Genomic DNA, 9,886 nt, shown 5'->3' on the forward strand with positions numbered 1-9,886 from the left:
CTGCTGGGTGACTATGGCCATAAGTCAATCAAAGCAGACTCCCTGGCTTGCTGCGCTACATTGATTTTGTTTTCATTTTTTAAAAGACGCAGAAGGGAGGTCCTAGGAAATTTGCCCAATGCAGATGCTGACAAGAGTGGTGACATGAAAAAGATTACCCAGAAGGAAAACAAGAGCTATTTTCTAAACATCTGAAATCTGTATAGGCTTTTGGAAAAGTGAAACTAGATGCAAAGCACAATGATATAATTCTGGCAATTTCCACTGACACAGAACTCAGTCAATCTGAATTAATCTAAGGGTTATAAGGAAAATGGCACTCCAAGAAGTACCTATTAACATCACTCAGCTGCTGTGAAATAGGCTTACAGACAACACGGAGTGTCAATTATCCAATGTTTAAAGTCAGTGATACAGATTGGACTACAATCTCTATGGCTCATAAAGTCTTCTTTAAGGGATTGACAGATGATTTGTCTCATATGTAGACAATGATTCTCAGCAGTTAGCTAGCACAACTTGCTAATATCAATTGCTTGAGAAAATCAGATAATTGCTTGAGAAAATTAGGACATTGCTTGAGGATGTTAGGTAATTAAATAAATTACTTTTAAAGAATAGTTTAATGTTTTGGCAAGTAGACTTTAAAATAGATTGGTAATATTTTAAAGGCTACTTTTAAAGAAGTAGCAATATAACATGTTGAATTATGAAAAATAATAATGTTAGAAACAATTCAATTTTCTATCACAGATAATTTCACAAATATAGAAATACCATCTCAATAATTAGAAGAAGTAGCAGCAATTTCTGTCATTTTTATGCAAGTTACTCCTAATCCATTTATCTGGTCTTAAATAGTGTTTTTAAAATTTGTTTTCAAACAAGTCTAAACATAAATAATAGAATATATTTTACAATAGTTGAAGGTAACAAAAAATAAGTGCTATTTAAAAAATTGTATTAGATTGTTTAAAAATGTTGTGGGTACATAGTATGTGTATGTATCTGTGGGATCCCTGAGATGTTTTGATACAGGCATGCAATGTGAAATAAGAACATCTAGGGGAATGGGGTATCCCTCCCCTCAAGCATTTATCCTTCAAGTTATAAAAAATTCAATTACAGTCTTAGTTATTTCAAAATGTACAATTAAATTATTATTGGATATAGTCACCCTATTGTGCTATAAAATAGTAGGTCTTATTAACTCTCTATTTTTATACCCATTAACCATCCCCACCTTCCCACAAACCTCCCCCCCCCACTACCTTTCCCAGCCTCTGATAACCATCCTTATACTCTCTATGTCCATGAGTTTGTTTTGATTTTAGATTCCACAAATAAGTAAGAACATGTAGCATTTGTCTTTCTGCGCCTGGCTTATTTCACTTAATATAATGATCCATAATGTTCCATCAGTGTTACTGACAACGACTGGATCTTGTTCTTTGTTACAGCTGAATAGTCCTCCATTGTGTATATGTACCACATTTTCTTTATCCATTCATCTGTTGATGGACACTAAGGTTTCTTCCAAATCTTAGTTTTGTAAACAGTGCTGCAACAAATATGGGAGTGCAGATATGTATTTGACATACTGATTTCCTTTATTTTTGGTATAGACCCAGCAGTAGGATTGCTAGATCATATGGTAGCTCAACTTTTAGTTTATTGAGAAACATCCAAACTGTTCACCTTGGTGGTTTTATTAATTTACATTCCCAGGAGCAGTGTACAAGTGTTCCCTTTTCTCTGCATCCCTGCTAGCATTTGTTACTGCCTGTCTTTTGCATATAAGTCATATAAACTGTGGTGAGATGATATCTCATTGTAGTTTTGATTTGCATTTCTCTGATGATTGGTGATATTGAGCACCTTTTCTTATACCTGTTTGCCATTTGTAGGTCTTCTTTTGAGAAATATCTATTCAAATCTTTTGCCCCCTTTTTTTAACCAGGTTATTAGATTGTTTCTTAAAGAGTTGTTTGAGCTTTTTATATATTCTGATTATTAATCCTTTGTTGGATGAGTAGTTTGCAAATATTTTCTCCCATTCTGTGGATTGTCTCTTAACTTTATTGATTGTATCATTTTCTGTGCAGAAGCGTTTTAACTTAATGTGATCCATTTGTCCATTTTTGCTTTGGTTGCCTGTGCTTGTCGGGTATTGCTCAAGATATTTTTGCCCAGACCAATGTCCTGGAGATTTGCCCCAAAGTTTTTTTGTACTAGTTTTATAGTTTGAGGTCTTAGCTTTACATCTTTAATCAACTTTGATTTTACTTTTGTATTCGGTGATAGATACTAGTCTGTTTTCATTCTTCTGCATATGGATATCCAGTTTTTTCAACACCATTTCCCACCAGTGTATGTTCTTGGCACCTTTGTCAAAAATGAGTTCACTGTAGGTATGTAGATTTGTTACTGGGTTCTCTATTGTGTTCCATTGATCTATGGGTCTCTTTTTATGCCAGTACCCTACTCTTTTGGTTACTATAATTCTGTAGTATAATATGAAGTCAGATAATATAATTCCTCCACTTTTATTTATTTATTTATTTTTGCTTAGGATAGTATTATTTCTTATACTGAAAGCATTCTATGTTATTTATTATTAGGCTAATTTTGTAGTTTTACAATGCTATCCTCTTTTACAAAGCTGTGATCAACTCAAAGTCCAGATCAGGGTCAATTGTAGCTATTTGCAAAAGTAGCAATATTCTGGCCGGGTGTGGTGGCTCATGCCTATAATCCCAGCACTTTGGGAGGCCAAGACAGGCAGGTCACCTGAGGTCAGAGGTTCAAGACCAGCCTGGCCAATATGGTGAAACCCTGTCTCCAATAAAAATACAAAAATTAGCCGGGGATGATGGCAGATGCCTGTAATCCCAGCTACTCAGGAGGCTGAGGCAGGAAAATCACTTGAACCCGTGAGGTGGAGGTTGCAGTGAACCCAGAATGCACCATTGCACTCCAGCCTGGGTAACCAAGTGTGACTCTGTCTCAAAAAAGAAAAAAAGCACTATACTGTGTAATTATTGTGGATCAGAAAGCAGAGGATTCTGAATGCATGAACATATCTTTAACATTTCAATACATTACTCATAATTACTAATGAACTAAAGAGAAACCAAGAAATTATGGTGGTAGTTATATTGACCTGGAGAAATGTAGACACTAAAGAATGGTAAGATGAGAAATGTGTTAACACAGGCTATAAGGGCATGCAAGAATAAAAATAGGGGAGAAAACAGGAGAGTTTTTCAAGACCTTTCTGGTCATGTAAGTCAATTTGTATCGGTTAATTTTTAAAAGGTTTATTTACATGCAATAAACTGCACATACTTCAATTGTACATTTTGATAATTCTTGGCATTTGTAGCTCTACAAAACCAACAACATATTAAAATAGCAAACATATCCATTACCTTTACCACCAAAGTTTCCTTGTGCTTTTTCTACTCACTTTTTCCTGCCTATCCCCATTCCATCCACAGGCAACCACTGATCCACTTCCAGTCACTATCCATGAGTTTTTATTTCCAAATACATAAAATCATAGGGTATGTATACTTTCTGATCACTCAGCATCACTATTTTTGAGATTTATTCATGTTGCTACATCTATCAATTGTTCTGTTCTTACTAGGGAGTATTATTTCATTATATACAGATACCATAGTAAGTTTATAAGTCACAAATTCACCTGTCCATGGATATTTGGACTGTTTTCAGGTTTTGGCTGTTGCAAGTATAGCTGCTATGAAGATTCATGTAAAATCCTTTGAATGGGCATATGCTCTTAGTTTTTCATCTCTACCGGAAGTGGAATAGATAGCTATATGGCTATCATGTCTGTAATATGCAAACACAAAGCCTGACAAAACTGATTTCTAAAGTGGAAATTCCACTGAAGAACCTTGACTCCAACCTGGCTTTTGAGATTATCTCCTATGTCTGGTGCAATGATTGGTCCTGGGGTAGCCACATGACCCAAGGGGGACCATGTTTAAACTTCTGAGTTTTCACTGAGATTAACATGCATTTGTTGAAAGAGAAACCCCTTTTACCCTACTCCCCCAGCTGCAAATGCTTTCAGGGATTACATCATGTTGGAACATTTGGTTACAGTGTTTCCTAAACTTTGAGGGTAAAAATTGTTGAAGTAGGTAAAAATGGAGCACATACAAAGAAAAAAGGAGTCCAGAAATATCGAATAAAGAAAGGGCCTCCATAAAATCATTTGAACTTATGATTAATTCATTAGTCATTAAAATAAGTTTAGTGTACAAAGAATCATCCCCCCAACCACCCTTTATTCCTTCACCAGGTTTAAGTTACATTTTTTAACTTGCAAACAAAAGATTTGTCATTAACTTAGACATCAAAATCCCTTGTCTCCAAGAGCAATCATTCAACTCTGTCCCTCTCATTATTACAATAATATGTTCACTTTATTCTTCATACACCTGCTCTTTGCCCTTGTCTCCCTATTCTATTCTGTTAAAGTTATATCCAGACATTTATTTCATTTTATATCAAAGAAACTGTACACATGTTTTTAATCTTAGAAAAATTTCTGAGTAATCTTTTGTCTCATATTTGATTTTAAGCCACCCAAGAAGCATTATTTTTTCATTTAGCATTTTAACTTTTCTAACCGAGGACTTTTATAGTAGATATTATGTCTTTTTCTAAATGTCCTGCTTCAATTTACATTTTAAATCTAATTTTTAAAAAGTGTATGTTTTGAATATTAGCATCATGCATCTCAGGTCTAAATATCCCTTGATAACAAATATTGTCTTTTTTTCTCTACATTTTTCACATATTTCAATAGGGAGCTATATTGCCTGCAACAATAAAAGTTTTTGTCAATATAACATAACACATAGGCAAAATATTGTTTCCAAGTGATTGATGATGTGGTGCCTTCAGTCTAGTCCCAACCCCTCAATGTAATCATCCCTAAATCTAATGAAATACGAAATAAATATTTAATTTTGTTTCTAAAATTCAGCAGAAAAATATATAGCCTGTCACATATAGCCTGTAACACCAACATATAAAAATTAAAGCAGTTCCTTCTCCACTCCCACTGCTTCACTTGACTAGCCTTAAAAAATAATAATAATAATAATAAATAAAAGCAAAATTGTTCCTTTACTTATCTTTGAAATCTAATGGATATACTACCAGAAAATCTCTTATATATATGGAGAGCCTCTATAAAATATAGACTCTTAACTAGAAAAGTAGACTTATATGATAGTTAAATTTAAAACACAATTGTATATAGTACCTTCCCAAATGCACCAGTACTTATTTCAGAATGCATGATGTAATTGACTAAACCATTTAGGGCTAGACCTCTGAAATAAAAGGCATTCACACTTTGTGATTCCTGGGGAAAATATTATTCAAAATAGAAACATGCAGAACCTTTACCTGATCGTGATAAAAAAATGTTCCTACTTGTTAATATGCCACAGCTTTTACAAGGTCAGCAAAAAGAGATTATCCCATAATATAAGCTGATGGCCAAAATTATCTGCCTTACTTTAGTTACCATAATATCTATTAAGTGTAAATTTCTTTTGAAAGAAAACAGATACATTTTTCTCAGAAATGTCTTTAGATGAAGATCTAGCACATCTGTGTTCCTCACTTTTTAAAATGTTGATTTTATTGATAAATAAATATATATAGGGTACAATGTGATACGATACATGTAGATATTGTGAAATGGACTAATTAGGCTAAATAACATATCCTTCACCTCAGATATTTATTGCATTATGGTGAAACATTTAAAATGTACTATTTTAGCACTTTTAAGATATGCACTACATTATAAGTAACTGCAGTCACTTTGCTGTGCACCATATCACCAGAATGTCTTTCTCCTAACTGAAGCATTATCCCATTGAATATTTCCCCTTTTTCCACCCCTGCCCCCCACCCTGCTCAGCCTCTGATAAACCACCATTCTACTCTTAACTTCTATGAGTGCACAGTTTTGGATTTCACATATAAGTGATATTAAGAGATATTTGTCTTTCTGTGTCTGGCTTATTTTACTTAGCATAATGTCCTCTAAATCCATCCATGTTTTTGCAAATGACAGAATTTCATTCATTTATAAAGATAAGCAGTATTTTTGTATGCATCCTACATATACTTTTAACTTTCCACAGCTTTATTGAGATATAATTTATACATTGTGTAATTCACTCATTTAAAGTACAAACTTCAAATTCTTTTAGTATATTAACTGGATGGACAAATAATCATCATAATATAATTTTAGAACATTTTAATTTTCCTTAAAAGAGACTTGCACCCATTAGCAATCTTTCCCCATTTTCTCCAGCCTTTTTAAAACCCCTCCTAGTCTAGGCAACCACTCGTCTACTTTCTGACTATGAATTTGCCTATTCTGGACATTTCACATAAATGGAATCATAATAACACATAGTCACTTTTTACTCACATCTTTCACTTAACGTATTTTTAATGTTCATCCGTTTTGGAGCATGCATTAACAGTTTTTTACCTTTTCTTGCTAAATAAGATTCTGTTTTATGGACACACCACATTTTATTTATCCACTCCTCAGCTGATGAACATTTCTGTTGTTTTCTACTTTGTGTTGCTATAAACATTTGTGTACTACTGTTTATGTAGCATTTGTTTTATTTTCTTTTTGGTAAACACACAGAAGTGGAATTGCTGGGTCACGTGATAACTCTATGTTTAACCATTTGAAGAACTGCCAGACTGTTTTACATTTTAAAGTCTCACCAGTGGTGTAGAAGGGTTCCAATTTTTCCACATATTTTTATCCATTCTTCAGTTGATAAGCACTTAGGTTGTTTCTAATTCATGGGTATTATGAATAATGCTGCAACGAACATCAAATTGCAGATGTCTCTTTTTGACATACTGATTGAAATTCCTTTGGACATATATCCAGAAGTGGGATTGATGGATCATAGGGTAAATATACTTATAATTTCTTGAGGAAACTTCATACTGTTTTCCAAGATGGCTGTACTAATTTCCATTCTTACCAACAGTGCACAGGGTTTCTTTTTCTCCACATCCTCATCAACACTTATCTTCCATCTTTTTTTATAATAGCCCTAGTAAAATGTGTGGGGTGATATCTCATTGTGGCTTTGATTTGCATTTCTCTGATAATTAGAAATGTTTTTGATTTTTTCATGTACCTGTTGGCCTTTTGTATGCCTTAGGAAATGTCTATTCTGGTTTTTTGCTTATTTTTTTTAATAAGCATAGTTTTATTCTTATTTTTGAGTAGGTTGAGTTACTTATATATTATTATATGAGCCCTTTATCTGATGTATGGTTTAAAAATGTTATCCCATTTGTGGGTTCTCTTCATTCTATTATCGCTTCTTTTCCTGTGGAAAAGCTTTTTAGTTTTATGCAATCTCATTCGTGTGTTTTTGCTTTTGTTGCCTGTGCTTTTGGAATAATCTACAGAAAATCATACCTCAGGCCAATGTCATACAGTCTTCTTCTTTATTTCCTTGTAGTAGTTTTACATTTAAGTCTTTAATTTTGATTTGATACTTGTATAAAGAGCAAAAGGAAAGTCAAATTTTATTCTTCTGTATGTGGATATTCAGTTTTTTCTACACCATTTATTGAAAATAATTTTCTTTCTTCATTGTGTATTTTTAGTCATTTTATCAAAAAATCAATTGACCACAGACACACGGATTTATTTACGGGTTCTATATCCCTTTGCACTGTTCTACCTGTCTGTTTTTATGCCACTGCTATGTTGTTTTAATTACTATGGCTTTGTAATATAGTTTGGAATTGGGTAGTCTGATACCTCCAGCTTTGTTCTTTTTGTTCAAGATTGCTTTGGTTAGTCGGGGTCTTTTGTGGTTCCATACAAATTTTAGCAGTAATTTTTCTATTTCGGGGAATTTGATAGTGGTTGCATTTAATCTGTAGATTGCTTTGGGTAGCATTGACACTTTTACAATACTAATTTTTGAATCCATCAATAAAGGATGTTTCTCCATTTATTTATGCCATTTTAATTTTTTTCATCAATGTGCTATAGTTTTCAGTGTGCAAATCTTTCACATTCTTGATTAAATTTACTCCTAAGTCTTTTATATATTTTTATATGTTTTGATTCTATTATAAATTGAATTGCCTTATTACTTTTATTTTTCAGGTAATAGTTTGTCATTAGTGTATAGAAACAATAATGCTAGCTGTATGTTGATTTTGTAACTATTAACTTTACTGAATTTCTTTATCAGCTTTAACCATTTATTTTGGTGGAGTCTTTAAGATTTTCTCTATCTTGAGCGCGCGAGGCACGGGGAGCCTAGGACCTGGAGTGAGAGCCGCCTACCTCAGCCGCCGCCCACGGCACTGCAGCCACCATGGCGCTCCTGCTGCGCTTCGTGCTCCTGTGCGGAGTCGCGGATTTCACCAGAAGTTTGAGTATCACTACTCCTGAGCAGATGATCGAAAAAGCCAAAGGGGAAACTACCTATCTGCCATGGAAATTTACGCTTAGTCCTGAAGACCAGGGACCACTGGACATCGAGTGGCTGATATCACCAGCTGATAATCAGAAGGTGGATCAAGTGATGATTTTATATTCTGGAAACAAAATTTATGATGATTACTATCCAGAACTGAAAGGCCGAGTACATTTTAAGAGTAATGATCTCAAATCTGGTGATGCATCAATAAATGTAACGAATTTACAGCTGTCAGATATTGGCACAGATCAGTGCAAAGTGAAAAAAGCTCCTGGTATTGCAAATAAGAAGATTCAGCTGGTAGTTCTTGTTAAGCCTTCAGGTACAAGATGTTATGTTGATGGATCAGAAGAAATTGGAAGTGACTTTAAACTAAAATGTGAACCAAAAGAAGGTTCACTTCCATTACAGTATGAGTGGCAAAAATTGTCTGACTCACAGAAAATGCCCACTTCATGGTTAGCAGAAATGACTTCATCTGTTATATCTGTAAAAAAAATGCTTCTTCTGAGTACTCTGGGACATACAGCTGTACATCAGAAACAGAGTGGGCTCTGATCAGTGCCTGTTGCGTGTAAACGTTGTCCCTCCTTCAAATAAAGCTGGACTAATTGCAGGAGCCATTATAGGAGCTTTGCTTGCTCTAGTGCTCATTGGTCTTATCATCTTTTGCTGTCGTAAAAAGCGCAGAGAAGAAAAATACGAAAAGTAAGTTCATCACGATATCAGGGAAGATGTGCCGCCTCCAAAGAGCCGTACGTCCGCTGCCAGAAGCTGCATAGGCAGTAATCATTCATCCCTGGGATCCATGTCTCCTTCCAACATGGAGGGATATTCCAAGACTCAGTATAAACAAGTACCGAGTGAAGACTTTGAACGCACTCCTCAGAGTCCGACTCTCCCACCTGCTAAGGTAGCTGCCCCTAATCTAAGTCGAATGGGCGCGATTCTTGTGATGATTCCCGCACAGAGCAAGGATGGGTCTATAGTATAGAGCCTCCATACGTCTCATCTGTGCTCTCCGTGTTCCTTTCCTTTTTTGATATATGAAAACCTATTCTGGTCTAAATTTTGTTACTAGCCTCAAAATGTATCCAAAAATAAGTTAATCAGGAGCTGTAAGGAATATATTTTTTAAAATTTTTCTTTGGTTATATCGAAATAGTTACAGGCATTAAAGTTAGTAAAGACAAGTTTACCATCTGAAAAAGCTGGATTTTCTTTAAGAGGTTGATTATAAAGGTTTCTAAATTTATCAGTACCTAAGTAAGATGTAGCACTTTGAATATGAAATCATAAGTGAAGACATTGGTGAACTTACTTGAATACCAAGTTGATACTTG

At 34.5% G+C, this 9,886-nt stretch overlaps 1 pseudogene; it reads left to right on the forward strand.

Annotated features, from left to right (window-relative positions):
• Positions 1-8,352: 8,352 nt before the first annotated feature.
• Positions 8,353-9,630, forward strand: LOC134808579 (coxsackievirus and adenovirus receptor-like; annotated as a pseudogene).
• The last annotated feature ends 256 nt before the right edge of the window (positions 9,631-9,886 follow it).

The sequence above is a fragment of the Pan troglodytes genome, chromosome 17, assembly GCF_028858775.2.
Source record: "Pan troglodytes isolate AG18354 chromosome 17, NHGRI_mPanTro3-v2.0_pri, whole genome shotgun sequence".
Classification (NCBI taxonomy): Eukaryota; Metazoa; Chordata; class Mammalia; order Primates; family Hominidae; genus Pan; species Pan troglodytes.